The following is a 17,738-nucleotide window of genomic DNA, read 5'->3' as shown; positions in this document are numbered from 1 at the left end:
GGGTGAGGCAAGGTAGCTTTGGGTTAAGTTGCCATGGCAGAGTTTAACAACCAATCTTAGAGTTTTAGTAGCAAGAGTTTACCCCTGGAGAGCTACAACCGTCTGTAAGCAAGTTTGTCATTAGAGAATTTACTGTAGGTAAAATAAAGGGTAAGGATGCTTGGAGAAAAGTAGAGATGCCCTCACCGGACAGCTTACTTTCACTGTGAAAACGTCATCCATTCCCTCTAATATTCTGACTCATTTACTGGACCGTATTAGTTTTCGTTTAGGTGGTTGTTAAAGATGGGATTATGAGATGTAAATGTATGCATGAGTGCTGTTCCAACCACTTTTCCTTGACATTGTGAATTGATATTGCAGGCATCATGAGATGGGTTGTACTCTAATGGGTAGAGAGCTCCCTTAATAAAAATACACTTAATACACAGCCTTCATTTTATCCTTTTTCGGCTCCTTTATGATTTTCTTTAGGCCATTTGATTCTCTGAAAAAGATTCCAAAATATCCATTGCCTTTTCAGCTGATGCAGGAACCTTCTATAAATCGGGTCTCTAAGAAGGAAGAACGATGCCAAGGTAATTATTTCATTCTATAGTTACCCGGCCATATCAAGCCTGTCTCTGTAATTTTCAACAGACATCAGCTGAAAGGTCAGTACTGAAGGGACATAAAACATTAAGGCCAATGATCTACCCCTTCAGAAAGGAAAGGTAAGCAGCACTGATGGTGCTAAAGGATTGGGCTACAATTTACAACTCAGAATTTTTAGCTGATTCATGATGGGCTTACTGTAGGTTTTCTGTGTGTTATTTAAGATTGGTGGTCAGAAAAATAAGAGCATGTGTGGTCTCTAGAGAGCAAAAATCACAGCAATTACACGACCCGTGCTGGGACTACAGCTCCGCTCCCAGCGTTCCCCGGGGCTCCCCTTCCTGCCCTCTGACCCCTGCAGGAAGCAGGGCCACCTCCCCGGGGCTGCCCCAGCCCAGGGCCAGGCCCCGGAGCCCCAGAGCCTTGGTGGAGCCGGGAGGAGGAGGGCAGAGAGGGAGAGAGCGGCAGAGAGGCATGGGAAGGGCCAGAGGGACAACGGGGAGAGGAGGGGGGAGCTGGGCAGGGAGTGGAGGGAGGAGAAATCCTGGTGAGGAATGGGCAGGGGGAGAGAGTGGGAAAGAGATGGAGGGCAGGGGACAGGGTCAGGACGAGGAGGCGGAGAAGGACAGAACAGCGACGACCTCCAGGGCTGAGGTGGAGGAAGAGCAAAAGGGGACGGGGAGAGGGATGGAGGCCCAGAGGGAGGAGGGAAGGCCCAGGCAGACAGGCAGGAAAGGGGACAGGCTGCAGGACAGTGAGGAAGATGAGGCCAGGAAGGTGGACAGAGCGATAGAAGAGAGAGAAGGACAGGGAGTGGGAAAGAGAGATGTAGAGAAAGAAAAAATTGCAAAGACAAAACCAGGCTGTATGGCAGGGAGGGAGGGATGAAAACCATAAGGTCAGGGAGCTGGCCAGAGAAAGAAAGAGAAAAGGGAAAATTAGTGCTGGGCTAGAGAGAGAGAGGGAGGAATTAAAAGAAGGGGGCAGGGGACCAGACAGAGAGTGATGAGGAGGGAACACAAATAGCAACTATGGGCAACTGACTCCATTTCTTGAGCACCCCCCAGCCATGGCATTACCAGGAGCCTCAAGGAAAGCGCTGCCTGCAAAAGCCCTTCCCTGGGCTCAGTCCTGCTGCCTAATATTGGTGGTGAATGTCACCCTGCAGAGTGGCCGGGACTGTGGGGAAAAAGCCCAGCTCGGGGCAGGGAGGGAATCGCCCAGCTGGATTTTTGTCTGTTTGCTTGTTGCATTTGCTTTTTAAAATAATACCATTTAAGTTCGAAATAAAATCTGTACACATACTGAATACAACCTGGATTTTTGGGCGTGGGAGCAATCGCCAGACATATGGAAATTTTGGAGGCTGGCAAGGTGCCAAGTGGGAAAGGGTGGTGTTTAGGCTGAAGGCAGCAGGAAAGCCCGCAGCCCCAAGGTCTGTGGGGCCACACAAGTGGTTCCGAGAGAGCTTTAGAACAAGCCACAGTTTTCCCTCCTGTCTCTTTGGGCATGGGAGCAATCTCCAGACATACGGAAATTTTGAACACCGACCCTGGTGTACGGAGAAAGCATGGTTTTGAGGCTGAAGGCAGCAGGAAAGCCCGCAGCCCCAAGGTCTGTGCGACCACGGAAGCGGTTCCCAAAGAGCTATAGAATAAGCCATAGTTTTCCCTCCTGGCTCTTCGGGAAAGGGAGCAATCTCCAGACATATGGAAATTTTGGAGGCTGGCCCTGGTGAACTGATAAAGGTTGGTTTTGAGGCTGAAGATGCCAGAAAAACGTGGAGCCCCAAGGTCTGTGGGGCCAAGCAAGCGGTTCCCAAAGAGCTTTAGAACAAGCCACAGTTTTCCCTCCTGGCTCTTTCGGCATGGGAGCAATCTCCAGAGATATGGAAATTTTGGAGGCTGTCCCTGTCAGAACTGAGAAAGGGAGGTTTTGAGGCTGAAGGCGCCAGGAAATCCCGTAGCATCAAGTTCTGTGTGGCCAGAAAAGCGGATCCCAAAGACCTTTAGAAGAAGCCACAGTTTTCCCTCCTAGCTCTTTGGGCGTGGTAGCAATATCCAGACATACGGAAATTTTGGAGGCTGGTACGGCGCCAATTGGGAAAGGGTGGTTTTGAGGCTGAAGGCAGCAGGAAAGCCTGCAGCCACAAGTCTGTGGGGCCACGCAAGAGGTTCCCAAAGAGCTTTAGAACAATCCACAGTTTTCCCTACTGGCTCTCTGGGCATGGGAGCAATCTCTAGACATATGGAAATTTTGGACACAGACCCTGGTGAACTGAGAAGGACTGGTTTTGAGGCTGAAGGCAGCAGGAAAGCCCGCAACCCCAAGGTCTGTGGGGCCATGCAAGCGGTTCCCAAAGAGCTTTAGAACAATCCACAGTTTTCCCTGCTGGATATCTGGGCGTGGCAGCAATCTCTAGACATATGGAAATTAAGGAGCCTGGCGTGGAACCAAGTGGGAAAGGGTGGTTTTGAGGCTGAAGGCAGCAGTAAAGCCCGCAGCCCCAAGGTCTGTGGAGCCACGCAAGCGGTTCCCAAAGAGCTTTAGAAGAAGTCAGAATTTTCCCTCTTGGCTCGTTGGGCGTGGGAATAATCGCCAGACTTATGGAAATTTTGGAGGCTGGCGTGGCGCCAAGTGGGAAAGGGTGGTGTTGAGGCTGAAGGCAGCAGAAAAGCCCGCAGCCCCAAAGTCTGTGGGGCCACGCAAGTGGTTCCCAAAGAGCTTTAGAAGAAGCCACAGTTTTCCCTCCTGGCTCTTTGGGCGTGGGACCCATCTCCAGCCATATGGCCATTTTTGTGCCTGGTGCAGCGCCAAGTGGGAAAGGGTGGTTTTGAGGCTGAAGGCAGCAGGAAAGCCCGAAGCCCCAATGTCTATGGGGCTACACAAGCGGTTCCCAAAGAGCTTTAGAAGAAGCCACAGTTGTCCCTCCTGGCTCTTTGGGTGTGGGAGCAATCTCCAGACATATGGATATTATGGAGGCTGACACGGCGCCAATTATGAAACGGTGGTTTTGAGGCTGAAGGCAGCAGGAAAGCCCGCAGCCCCAAGGTCTGTGGGGCCACGCAAGCGGTTCCCAAAGGGCTTTAGAAGAATCCACAGTTTTTCCTCCTGGCTATTTGGGCGTGGCTGCCATCGCCAGACATATGGAAATTTTGGAGGCTGGCACGGAGCCAAGTGGGAAAGGGTGGTTTTGAGGCTGAGGGGGCCAGGAAAGCCCGGAGCCCCAAGGTCTGTTGGGTCACACAAGCGGTTCCCTAAGAGCTTTAGAACAAGCCACATTTTTCCCTTCTGGCTCTTTAGGCCTGGTAGCAATTGCCAGAGATATAGAAAATATTGAAGCTGGCGCGGCACCAAGTGGGAAAGGGTGGTTTTGAGGCTGAAGGCACCAGGAGAGACCAGAGCCCAAAGCTCTGTGGGGCCACGGAAGCGGTTCCCAAAGAGCTTTAGAACAAGCCACAGTTTTCCCTCCGGCGTCTTTGGGCATGGCAGTAATCTCCAGACATATGGAAATTTTGGAGGCTGGCAAGGGTCCAAGTGGGAAAGGGTGGTTCTTAGGCTGAAAGTTCGAGGAAAGCCCGCAGCCCCAAGGTCTGTGGGGTCACGGAAGCGTCTTTCACAGAGGTTTAGAACAAGCCACAGTTTTCACTCCTGCTTTATAGGCATGGCAGGAATCTCCAGACATATGGAAATTTTGGAGGATGGCGCGGCGCCAAGTGGGTAATGGTGGTTTTGAGGCTGAAGGCGCCAGGAAAGCCCACAGCCCCAAGGTCTGTGGGGCCACACAAGCGGTTCCCAAAGAGCTTTAGAACAAGCCACACTTTTCCCTCCTGTGTCTTTGGGCATGGCAGCAATCTCCAGACATATGGAAATCTTGGAGGCTGGCGCGGGGCCCAGTGGGAAAGTGTGGTTTTGAGGATGAAGGCAGCAGGAAAGCACGCAGCCCCAAGGTCTGGGGGCATGCAAGTGGTTCCCAAAGAGCTTTAGAACAAGCCACAGATTTCCCTAGTGGCTCTTTGGGCGTGGCTGCAATCGCCAGACATATGGAAATTTTTGTGCCTGGCGTGGTGCCAAGTGGGAAAGGGTGGTTTTGAGGCTGAAGGCAGCAGGAAAGCCCGCAGCCCCAATGTCTGTGGGGCCACGCAAGCGGTCCCCAAAGAGCTTTAGAAGAAGCCACAGTTTTCCCTCATGGCTCTTTGGTTGTGGGAGCAATCGTGAGACGTATGGAAATTTCGGAGGCTGGCGCGGTTCCAAGTGGTAAAGGGTGGTTTTGAGGCTGAAGGCAACAGGAAAGCTTGCAGCCCACTGTCTGTGGTTCTACGGAAGCGGTTCCGAAGAGCTTTATAACAAGCCACAGTTTTCCGTCCTGGCTCCATGGGCGTGGCTGCAATCGCCAGACATATGGAAATTTTGGAGGCTAGCGTGGTGCCAAGTGGGAAAGGGTGGTTTTGAGGCTGAAGGCGCCAGGGAAGCCCGTAGCCCCATGCTCCCTGGGGCACGCAAGCGGTTCCCGAAGAGCTTTAGAACAAGCCACATTTTTCCTTCCTGCCTCGTTGAGTGTGGCAGTAATCTCCAGACATATGGAAATTTTGGAGGCTGGCATAGCGCCAAGTGGGAAATGGTGGTATTGAGGCTGAAGGCAGCAGGAAAGCCCATACCCCCAAGCTCTGTGGGGCCATGCAAGCAATCCCCAAGGAGCTTCAGAGGAATCCACAGTTTTCCCTCCTGGCTCTGTGAGTGTGTCTGCATTCGCCAGACATATCGACATTTTGGAGGCTGATGCGGCGCCAAGTGGGAAAGGTTGGTTTTTAAGGGTGAAGGCGCCTGGAAAGCCCGCAGGACAAAGCTCTGTGGGGCCACGCTCTGTGAAGCGGTTCCCAAAGAGCTTTAGATCAAGCCACAGTTTTCCCTCCTGACTCTTTGGGCATGGCTGGAATTGCCATACATACTTAAATTTTGGAGGCTGGCGTGGCAGCAAGTGGGAATGAGTGGTTTTGAGGCTGAAGGCAGGAGGAAAGCCCGCAGCCCCAAGCTCTTCAGGGCCATGCAAGCGGTTCCAAAATAGCTTTAGACCAAGCCACATTTTTCCCTCCTGCCTCTTTGGGCGTGGCAGCAATCGCTAGATATATGGAAATTTTGGAGGCTGGCGCAGTGCCACGTGCGAAAGGGTGCTTTTGAGGCTGAAGGCGCCAGGAAAGCTCGCAGCTCCAAGGTCTGTGGTGCCACGTAAGCAGTTCCCAAAGAGATTTAGAAGAAGCCACAGTTTTCCCTCATGGCTTGTTGGGTGTGGCAGCAATCGCCAGACATATGGAAGTTTAGAAGCTGGCGCGGCGCCAAGTGGGAAAGCGTGCTTTTGAGGCTGAAGGTGCCAGGAAAGCTCGTAGACCCACGGTCTTTGGGCCCATGCAAACGGTTCCCAAAGAGCTTTAGAACAAGCCGGAGTTTTCCCTCCTGGCTCTTTGGGCTTGGCAGAAATCGCCAGACATATGGAAATTTTGGAGGATGGCGTAGCGCGAAGCGGGAAAGGGTGGTTTTCATTGTGAATGAGCCATGAAACCAGGCAGCCCAAAGCTCAATGGGGCCACGCAAGCGTTTCCCAAAGAGCTTTAGAACAAGCTAGAGTTTTCCCTCCTGCCTCTTTGGGCGTGGCAGCAATCGCCAGACATATGGAAATTCTGGAGGGTGGCATGGCGCCAAGTTGGAAAGGGTCGTTTTGAGGCTGAAGGCAGCAGGAAAGCCCGCAGTCCCAAGGTCTGTGGGGTCATGCAAGCGGTTCCCAAACACCTTTAGAACAAGCCACAGTTTTCCCTCCTGGCTCTTTGGGTGTGGCAGCAATCGCCAGAGATATGGAAATTTTGGAGGCCGGCGCGGAGCCAAATGGGAGAGGGTGCTTTCAAAGCTGAAGGCAGCAGGAAAGCCTGCAAACCAAAGTTGTGTGGGGCCATGAAAGCGGTTCCCAAAGAGCTTTAGAACAAGCCACAGTTTTCACTAATGGCTCATTGAGCGTGGCATCAATCGCTAAACATATGGAAATTTTGGAGTCTGGTGCGGCCCCAAGTGGGAAAGGGTTGTTTTGAGGCTGAAGGTGCCAGGAAAGCACGCAGACCCAACCTCTGTTGCACAAAGCAAGCGCTTCCCAAAGAGCTTTAGAACAAGACACAATTTTCCCTCCTCACTCTTTGAGCGTGGCTGCAATCGCCATACATATGGAAATTTTGGAGTCTGGGGCGGCGTCAAGTAGGAAATATTGGTTTTGAGGCTGAAAGCAGCAGGAAAGCCCACAGTTCAAAGGTCTGCGGGGCCACGGAAGCTGTTCCCAAGGGGCTTTAGAACAAGGCACAGGTTTCCCTCCTGGCTCTTTGGGTGTGGCAGTAATCAGCAGAGATATAGACATTTTGAGGCTGGCGTGGTGCCAATTGGGAAGGGGTGTTTTGAGGCTGCACGCAACAGGAAAGCCCGCAGCCCCACGGTCTGTGGGCCCACGCAAGCGGTTCCCAAAGAGCTTTAGAACAAGCCACAGAATTTGCTCCTGGCTCTTTGGGCGTGGCAGCAATCACCGGACACATGGAAATTTTGGAGTCTGGCATGGAGCCAAATAGGAAAGGGTGGTTTTGAGGCTGAAGGTGCCAGGAAAGCCTGCAGCCCCCAGGTCTGTAAGGCCACGCAAACGGTTCCCAAAGAGCTTTAGAGCAAGCCACAGTTTTCCCCCCTGGCTCTGTGAGTGTGTCTGCATTCGCCAGACATGTGGAAATTTTGGAGAGTGGCACGGCGCCAAGTGGGCAAGGCTGGTTTTGAGGCTGAAGGCGCCAGGAAAGACTGCAGCCCCAAGATCTGTGGGGCCACAGAAGCGGTTCCCAAAGAGCTTTAGAACAAGCCACAGTTTTCCCTCCTGGCTCTTTGGGCGTGGCAGAAATCGCCAGACATACAGAAATTTTGGAAGCTGGCACGGCGCCAAGTGGGAAAGGGTGGTTTTGAGGCTGAAGCCAGTAGGAAAGCCTGGAGTTCCGCGGTCTGTTGATCCTGTCACATTAAAAGGAATTTTGTGATATTTATCTCTTAGAGTCCCAGGACTTTCACTGATTGACTCGTAGTGTCCCACCAAAGGACTTTCATTGAATCTGATTTACAAATAATCGAAATTATTTACTTTGTTGAGAGCGAGAATCGCAGATTCGAGATTGCCCTTGATAAATTCACTGACATCTATAGCGCTAATTACTTAAGGTTAATATTGCTAGCAAAAATAACGATAGTACAACAACCCAAGGTAACATTCACCAGAGGGTGAAAGGCTCAGCGCTTACCCAGAAAGGCGTCCCTGCCTGGGGTGGAGGAAGAGAACGCAGCCCGTCGACTGGTCCGTCAGGTATCACGTTTCTTCTCTCCCAATTTAACAGTCATTTTCTCCATCCTTTTATCCCCAAAATTACAATGTTTCCCGCTCCTAGCTGACTGTAGTATGATTTGGGTGGAGAGACGAGTGCTATACTCATATATGTTTAGCATGATCTCTAAAATCTTCATTAGCATATACAGGGGTGTCAACTTTACTATGCATTTCACAGATAATGAGGCAAAGGTCAATTACTGGGCGTGGTAGCCTCTCAAGGAAACAAAGAGCTACACAAAGTCTCTGTTATCTTGATTTTACTGTCTCTGCTGACGAAAAACAGGGCCGTCCTGGCTCCCCAAGACTAGCCCGTTATTTATGTATCTTGCAATAGCCAGACAAGCCTTCACTCCCCTGGGTTGCACAAGAGATAGCAAAGCCAGCCTTAATTGCTCTTTGAGCACAGAGGCTTCACTTCATTATCCAAATTCCACATTATCCACCCCGTGACTATAGTCACTCGAATCGAAATCCAAATCACACTCTCGTAAAATCAATTTTGGGGGTATCCCTTACATTAGACTTCTTCTCTTCCTCCACTTCAGGATTCACCTTCAATTCCGTCCCATCAGAGATCATCCACACCTGATGAATTAACATCCGGGTCAACATAGATTTAACACAAGCCAATATCATACAAAAAACAACGAGTACAATGACTACAATAATCACAGAGTGCCATAAAGAAGCAAGCCATCCTGATAGTGAAAATCCTAATCCTTGTAATAGCTTATTCAACCATGTTGTTTCCATCCCTTTCCTCAATTCGCGGCTGGCCTTTGCCACAAGCTTTATGTGATCTAGTTGTTCGTTAAGATCTTTAGTCACATTTGGTATGTGAACACAACAGGTATCATTTACTAAGTCTAAATATCCACACACTCTATTTTCATGCAGCAATAGACTATCTAATGCCAGTCTATTTTGCAATGTCATTTTTGATGTTGCCTGCAGCTGTTCATTTAATTTTTCCAGTCCAACCCGAGTCGCATTAGCCAATGCTTCAATTTGTCCCGTAAGGTTATACAGCATCATGCGATTCTGGAAAGCCATTATCTGGGGTGTAAAGATGGATTCCAAAGTCCATCCAACTACACTTCCTGTGGTCGGATGCTGCCAAGGGTCTCCTGCTTCCCGTTTGATCCAGACCCATAGAGGTGGCACAAGGGGTTGTTTTCGCCAGAGAGGCCCGAGTGTCAGCAATCCCAGTGCGTGTTGGCATTGTGGGCCTTCCACTGGCAAATCGGTAGTCTATGTTCCATCACTACTAACCCAAACAGTGCGTCCCATAGAAGGCAATGTTAGCTTTTTGAAGATGAAGTTAGAAAATGACTGTTAAATTGGGAGAAAAGAAACGTGATACCTGACGGACCAGTCGACGGGCTGCGTTCTCTTCCTCCACCCCAGGCAGGGACGCCTTTCTGGGTAAGCGCTGAGCCTGTCACCCTCTGGTGAATGTTACCTTGGGTTGTTGTACTATCGTTATTTTTGCTATAAATATTAACCTTAAGTAATTAGCGCTATAGATGTCAGTGAATTTATCAAAGGCAATCTCGAGTCTGCGATTCTCGCTCTCAACAAAGTAAATAATTTCGATTATTTGTAAATCAGATTCAGTGAAAGTCCTTTGGTGGGACACTAATAGTCAATCAGTGAAAGTCTTGGGACTCTGAGAGAGAAATATCAAAAAAGTCCTTTTAATGTGACAGGATCAAGAGACCGCGGAACTCCAGGCTTTCCTGCTGGCTTCAGCCTCAAAACCACCCTTTCCCACTTGGCGCCGTGCCAGCCTCCAAAATTTCTGTATGTCTGGCGATTTCTGCCACGCCCAAAGAGCCAGGAGGGAAAACTGTGGCTTGTTCTAAAGCTCTTTGGGAACCGCTTCCGTGGCCCCACAGATCTTGGGGCTGCAGGCTTTCCTGGCGCCTTCAGCCTCAAAACCAGCCTTGCCCACTTGGCGCCGTGCCACTCTCCAGAATTTCCACATGTCTGGCGAATGCAGACACACTCAAAGAACCAGGGGGGAAAACTCCGGCTTGTTCTAAAGCTTTTTGGGAACCGTTTGCGTGGCCTTACAGACCTGGGGGCTGCAGGCTTTGCTGGCACCTTTACCCTCAAAACCATCCTTTCCCACTTGGCTCCGTGCCAGACTCCAAAATTTCCATGTGTCCGGTGATTGCTGCCACGCCCAAAGAGCCAGGAGCAAATTCTGTGGCTTGTTCTAAAGCTCTTTGGGAACCGCTTGTGTGGCCCCACAGACCTTGGGCCTGCGGGCTTTCTGGTATCTTCAGGCTCAAAACCACACTTTCCCACTTGGCGCCACGCCAGGAACAAAAATGGCCATATGTCTGGAGATGGGTCCCACGCCCAAAGAGCCAGCAGGGAAAACTAGGCCTTGTTCTAAAGCTCTTTGAGAACCGCTTCCGTAGCCCCACACACCTGCGGGCTGCAGGCTTTCCTGCTGCCTTCAGCCTCAAAAACACCCTTTCCCACTTGGCGCCGGGCCAGGCACAAAAATGGCCATATGTCTGGAGATGGGTCCCACGCCCAAAGAGCCAGCAGGGAAAACTATGCCTTGTTCTAAAGCTCTTTGGGAACCGCTGGCGTAGCCCCACAGACCTGGGGGCTGCAGGCTTTCCTGCTGCCTTCAGCCTCAAAAACACCCTTTCCCACTTGGTGCCACGCCAGGCACAAAAATGGCCATATGTCTGGAGATTGGTCCCACGCCCAAAGAGCCAGCAGGGAAAACTATGCCTTGTTCTAAAGCACTTTGGGAACCCCTTGCGTAGCCCCACACACCTGAGGGCTGCAGGCTTTCCTTCTGCCTTCATCCTCAAAACCATCCTTTCCCTCTTGGCACCGCGCCAGGCACAAAAATGGCAATATGTCTGGAGATTGGTCCCACGCCCAAAGAGCCAGCAGGGAAAACTATGCCTTGTTCTGAAGCTCTTTGGGAACCTCTTGCGTAGCCCCACACACCTGGGGGCACCAGGCTTTCCTGCTGCCTTCATTCTCAAAACCACCCTTTCCCACTTGGCGCCGCGCAAGGCACAAAAATGGCCATATGTCTGGAGATGGGTCCCACGCCCAAAGAGCCAGCAGGGAAAACTATGCCTTGTTCTAAAGCTCTTTGGGAACCGCTTGCGTAGCCTGACAGACCTGGTGGGCTGCAGGCTTTCCTGCTGCCTTCAGCCTCAAAACCACCCTTTCCCACTTGGCGCCGCGCAAGGCACAAAAATGGCCATATGTCTGGAAAGTCGTCCCACGCCCAAAGAGCCAGCAGGGAAAACTATGCCTTGTTCTAAAGCTCTTTGGGAACCTCTTGCGTAGCCCCACACCCCTGGGGGCTGCAGGCTTTCCTGCGGCCTTCAGCCTCAAAACCACCCTTTCCCACTTGGTGCCTCGCCAGGCACAAAAATGGCCATATGTCTGGAGATTGGTCCCACGCCCAAAGAGCCAGCAGGGAAAATTATGCCTTGTTCTAAAGCTCTTTGGGAACAACTTGCGTGGCCCCACAGACCTGCGGGCTGCAGGCTTTCCTGCTGCCTTCAGCCTCAAAACCACCCTTTCCCACTTGGCGCGGTGCCAGCCTCCAAAATCTCCATATGTCTGGATACTGGTCCCACTCCCAAAGAGCCAGCAGGGAAAACTATGCCTTGTTCTAAAGCTCTTTGGGAACCGCTGGCATCGCCCCACACACCTTGGGGCTGCAGGCTTTCCTGCTGCCTTCAGCCTCAAAACCACCCTTTCCCACTTGGCGCCGCGCCAGGCACAAAAATGGCCATATGGCTGGAGATGGGTCCCACGCCCAAAGAGCCAGCAAGGAAAACTATGCCTTGTTCTAAAGCTCTTTGGGAATCGCTTGCGTAGCCCCACGGACCTGGGGGCTGCAGGCTTTCCTGCTGCCTTCAGCCTCAAAACCACCCTTTCCCACTTGGTGCCTCGCCAGGCACAAAAATGGCAATATGTCTGGAGATTATTCCCACATCAAAAGAGCCAGCAGGGAAAACTATGCCTTGTTCTAAAGCTCTTTGGGAACCACTTGCGTAGCCCCACAGACCTGGTGGCAACAGGCTTTCCTGCTGCCTTCAGCCTCAAAACCACCCTTTCTCACTTGGTGTCTCGCCAGGCACAAAAATGGCAATATGTCTGGAGATTGGTCCCACGCCCAAAGAGCCAGCAGGGAAAACTATGCCTTGTTCTAAAGCTCTTTGGGAACCGCTTGCGTAGCCCCACAGACCTGGGGGCTGCAGGCTTTCCTGGCGCGTTCAGCCTCAAAAACACCCTTTCACGATTGGCGCCGCGCGAGCCTCCAAAATTTCCATTTGTCTGGCGAATGCAACCATGCCCAAAGAGCCAGCAGGGAAAACTATGCCTTGTTCTAAAGCTCTTTGGGAACCGCTTGTGTAGCCCCACAGACCTGGGGGCTGCAGGCTTTCCTGCTGCCTTCAGCCTCAAAACCACCCTTTCCCACTTGGCGCCACACCAGGCACAAAAATGGCCATATGTCTGGAGACTGGTCCCACGCCCAAAGAGACAGCAGGGAAAATTATGCCTTGTTCTAAAGCTCTTTGGGAACCGCTTGCGTAGCCCCACACACCTGCGGGCTGCAGGCTTTCCTGCTGCCTTCAGCCTCAAAACCACCCTTTCCCACTTGGCGCCGCGCCAGGCACCAAAAATGGCCATATGTCTGGAGATTGGTCCCACGCCCAAAGAGCCAGCAGGGAAAACTATGCCTTGTTCTCAAGCTCTTTGGGAACCTCCTGCGTAGCCCCACACACCTGGGGGCTGCATGCCTTTCTGGCATCTTCAGCCTCAAAACCACCCTTTCCCACTTGGCGCCATGCCAGGCACAAAAATGGCCGTATATCTGGAGATGGGTCCCACGCCCAAAGAGGCAGCAGGGAAAACTATGCCTTGTTCTAAAGCACTTTGGGAACCCCTTGCGTAGCCCCACACACCTGGGGGCTGCAGGCTTTCCTTCTGCCTTCATCCTCAAAACCATCCTTTCCCTCTTGGCACCGCGCCAGGCACAAAAATGGCAATATGTCTGGAGATTGGTCCCACGCCCAAAGAGCCAGCAGGGAAAATTATGCCTTGTTCTAAAGCTCTTTGGGAACCGTTTGCGTAGCCCCACAGACCTGGGGGCTGCAGGCTTTCCTGCTGCCTTCAGCCTCAAAACCACCCTTTCCCACTTGGTGCCGCGCAAGCACAAAAATGGCCATATGTCTGGAGAAGGGTCCCACGCCCAAAGAGCCAGCAGGGAAAACTATGCCTTGTTCTAAAGCTCTTTGGGAACCACTTGCGTAGCCCCACACACCTGGGGGCTGCAGGCTTTCCTGCTGCCTTCAGCCTCAAAACCACCCTTTCCCACTTGGCGCCACGCCAGGCACAAAAATGGCCATAGGTCTGGAGATGGGTCCCACGCCCAAAGAGCCAGCAGGGAAAACTATGCCTTGTTCTAAAGCTCTTTGGGAACCGCTTGCGTAGCCCCACACCCCTGGGGGCTGCAGGCTTTCCTGCTGCCTTCAGCCTCAAAACCACCCTTTCCCACTTGGCGCCGCGCCAGGCACAAAAATGGCAATATGTCTGGAGATTGGTCCCACGCCCAAAGAGCCAGCAGGGAAAACTATGCCTTGTTCTAAAGCTCTTTGGAAACCGCTTGCATAGCCCCACAGACCTGGGGGCTGCAGGCTTTCCTGCTGCCTTCAGCCTCAAAACCACCCTTTCCCACTTGGCGCCGCGCCAGGCACCAAAAATGGCCATATGTCTGGAGATTGGTCCCACGCCCAAAGAGCCAGCAGGGAAAACTATGCCTTGTTCTCAAGCTCTTTGGGAACCTCTTGCATAGCCCCACACACCTGGGGGCTGCATGCCTTTCTGGCATCTTCAGCCTCAAAACCACCCTTTCCCACTTGGCGCCATGCCAGGCACAAAAATGGCCGTATATCTGGAGATGGGTCCCACGCCCAAAGAGCCAGCAGGGAAAACTATGCCTTGTTCTAAAGCTCTTTGGGAACCGCTTGCGTAGCCCCACAGACCTGGGGTCTGCAGGCTTTCCTGGCATCTTCAGCCTCAAAACCACCCTTTCCCACTTGGCGCCGCGCCAGGCACAAAAATGGCCATATGTCTGGAGATGGGTCCCACGCCCAAAGAGCCAGCAGGGCAAACTATGCCTTGTTCTAAAGCACTTTGGGAACCCCTTGCGTAGCCCCACACACCTGGGGGCTGCAGGCTTTCCTTCTGCCTTCATCCTAAAAACCATCCTTTCCCTCTTGGCACCGCGCCAGGCACAAAAATGGCAATATGTCTGGAGATTGGTCCCACGCCCAAAGAGCCAGCAGGGAAAATTATGCCTTGTTCTAAAGCTCTTTGGGAACCACTTGCGTAGCCCCACAGACCTGGGGGCTGCAGGCTTTCCTGCTGCCTTCAGCCTCAAAACCACCCTTTCCCACTTGGTGCCGCGCAAGCACAAAAATGGCCATATGTCTGGAGAAGGGTCCCACGCCCAAAGAGCCAGCAGGGAAAACTATGCCTTGTTCTAAAGCTCTTTGGGAACCACTTGCGTAGCCCCACACACCTGGGGGCTGCAGGCTTTCCTGCTGCCTTCAGCCTCAAAACCACCCTTTCCCACTTGGCGCCACGCCAGGCACAAAAATGGCCATAGGTCTGGAGATGGGTCCCACGCCCAAAGAGCCAGCAGGGAAAATTATGCCTTGTTCTAAAGCTCTTTGGGAACCGCTTGCGTAGCCCCACACCCCTGGGGGCTGCAGGCTTTCCTGCTGCCTTCAGCCTCAAAACCACCCTTTCCCACTTGGCGCCGCGCCAGGCACAAAAATGGCAATATGTCTGGAGATTGGTCCCACGCCCAAAGAGCCAGCAGGGAAAACTATGCCTTGTTCTAAAGCTCTTTGGGAACCGCTTGTGTAGCCCCACACACCTGGGGGCTGCAGGCTTTCCTGCTGCCTTCAGCCTCAAAACCACCCTTTCCCACTTGGCGCCGCACCAGGCACAAAAATGGCCGTATGTCTGGAGATTAGTCCCACTCCCAAAGAGGAAGCAGGGAAAACTATGCCTTGTTCTAAAGCTCTTTGGGAACCGCTTGCATAGCCCCACAGACCTGGGGGCTGCAGGCTTTCCTGCTGCCTTCAGCCTCAAAACCACCCTTTCCCACTTGGCGCCGCGCCAGGCACAAAAATGGCCATATGTCTGGAGACTGGTCCCACGCCCAAAGAGCCAGCAGGGAAAACTATGCCTTGTTCTAAAGCTCTTTGGGAACCGCTTGCGTAGCCCCACACACCTGCGGGCTGCAGGCTTTCCTGCTGCCTTCAGCCTCAAAACCACCCTTTCCCACTTGGCGCCGCGCCAGGGACAAAAATGGCCATATGTCTGGAGACTGGTCCCACGCCCAAAGAGCCAGCAGGGAAAACTATGCCTTGTTCTAAAGCTCTTTGGGAACCGCTTGCGTAGCCCCACACCCCTGGGGGCTGCAGGCTTTCCTGGCACCTTCAGCCTCAAAACCACCCTTTCCCACTTGGCGCCGCGCCAGGCACAAAAATGGCCATATGTCTGGAGATGGGTCCCACGCCCAAAGAGCCAGCAGGGCAAACTATGCCTTGTTCTAAAGCACTTTGGGAACCCCTTGCGTAGCCCCACACACCTGGGGGCTGCAGGCTTTCCTTCTGCCTTCATCCTCAAAACCATCCTTTCCCTCTTGGCACCGCGCCAGGCAGAAAAATGGCCATATGTCTGGAGATTGGTCCCACGCCCAAAAAGCCAGCAGGGAAAATTATGCCTTGTTCTAAAGCTCTTTGGGAACCGTTTGCGTAGCCCCACAGACCTGGGGGCTGCAGGCTTTCCTGCTGCCTTCAGCCTCAAAACCACCCTTTCCCACTTGGTGCCTCGCCAGGCACAAAAATGGCAATATGTCTGGAGATTATTCCCACATCAAAAGAGCCAGCAGGGAAAACTATGCCTTGTTCTAAAGCTCTTTGGGAACCACTTGCGTAGCCCCACAGACCTGGTGGCAACAGGCTTTCCTGCTGCCTTCAGCCTCAAAACCACCCTTTCCCACTTGGTGTCTCGCCAGGCACAAAAATGGCCCTATGTCTGGAGATTGGTCCCACGCCCAAAGAGCCAGCAGGGAAAACTATGCCTTGTTCTAAAGCTCTTTGGGAACCGCTTGCATAGCCCCACAGACCTGGGGGCAGCAGGCTTTCCTGGCGCCTTCAGCCTCAAAAACACCCTTTCACGATTGGCGCCACACCAGGCACAAAAATGACCATATGTCTGGAGATTGGTCCCACGCCCAAAGAGACAGCAGGGAAAATTATGCCTTCTTCTAAAGCTCTTTGGGAAACGCTTGCGTAGCCCCACACACCTGCGGGCTGCAGGCTTTCCTGCTGCCTTCAGCCTCAAAACCACCCTTTCCCACTTGGCGCCGCGCCAGGCACCAAAAATGGCCATATGTCTGGAGATTGGTCCCACGCCCAAAGAGCCAGCAGGGAAAACTATGCCTTGTTCTAAAGCTCTTTGGGAACCTCTTGCGTAGCCCCACACACCTGGGGGCTGCATGCCTTTCTGGCATCTTCAGCCTCAAAACCACCGTTTCCCACTTGGCGCCATGCCAGGCACAAAAATGGCCGTATATCTGGAGATGGGTCCCACGCCCAAAGAGCCAGCAGGGAAAACTATGCCTTGTTCTAAAGCTCTTTGGGAACCGCTTGCGTAGCCCCACAGACCTGGGGGCTGCAGGCTTTCCTGGCACCTTCAGCCTCAAAACCACCCTTTCCCACTTGGCGCCGCGCCAGGCACAAAAATGGCCATATGTCTGGAGATGGGTCCCACGCCCAAAGAACCAGCAGGGCAAACTATGCCTTGTTCTAAAGCACTTTGGGAACCCCTTGCGTAGCCCCACACACCTGGGGGCTGCAGGCTTTCCTTCTGCCTTCATCCTCAAAACCATCCTTTCCCTCTTGGCACCGCGCCAGGCACAAAAATGGCAATATGTCTGGAGATTGGTCCCACGCCCAAAGAGCCAGCAGGGAAAATTATGCCTTGTTCTAAAGCTCTTTGGGAACCGTTTGCGTAGCCCCAGACACCTGGGGGCTGCAGGCTTTCCTGCTGCCTTCAGCCTCAAAACCACCCTTTCCCACTTGGCGCCACGCCAGGCACAAAAATGGCCATAGGTCTGGAGATGGGTCCCACGCCCAAAGAGCCAGCAGGGAAAACTATGCCTTGTTCTAAAGCTCTTTGGGAACCGCTTGCGTAGCCCCACACCCCTGGGGGCTGCAGGCTTTCCTGCTGCCTTCAGCCTCAAAACCACCCTTTCCCACTTGGCGCCGCGCCAGGCACAAAAATGGCCATATGTCTGGAGGTTGGTCCCACGCCCAAAGAGCCAGCAGGGAAAACTATGCCTTGTTCTAAAGCTCTTTGGGAACCGCTTGTGTAGCCCCACACACCTGCGGGCTGCAGGCTTTCCTGCTGCCTTCAGCCTCAAAACCACCCTTTCCCACTTGGCGCCGCACCAGGCACAAAAATGGCCATATGTCTGGAGATTAGTCCCACTCCCAAAGAGGAAGCAGGGAAAACTATGCCTTGTTCTAAAGCTCTTTGGGAACCGCTTGCATAGCCCCACAGACCTGGGGGCTGCAGGCTTTCCTGCTGCCTTCAGCCTCAAAACCACCCTTTCCCACTTGGCGCCGCGCCAGGCACAAAAATGGCAATATGTCTGGAGATTATTCCCACATCAAAA

This window comes from Larus michahellis, chromosome 8 (genome assembly GCF_964199755.1).
Source record: "Larus michahellis chromosome 8, bLarMic1.1, whole genome shotgun sequence".
Classification (NCBI taxonomy): domain Eukaryota; kingdom Metazoa; phylum Chordata; class Aves; order Charadriiformes; family Laridae; genus Larus; species Larus michahellis.
The sequence above is the reverse complement of the archived record's forward strand: the minus strand, read 5'-3'. Positions refer to the sequence as shown.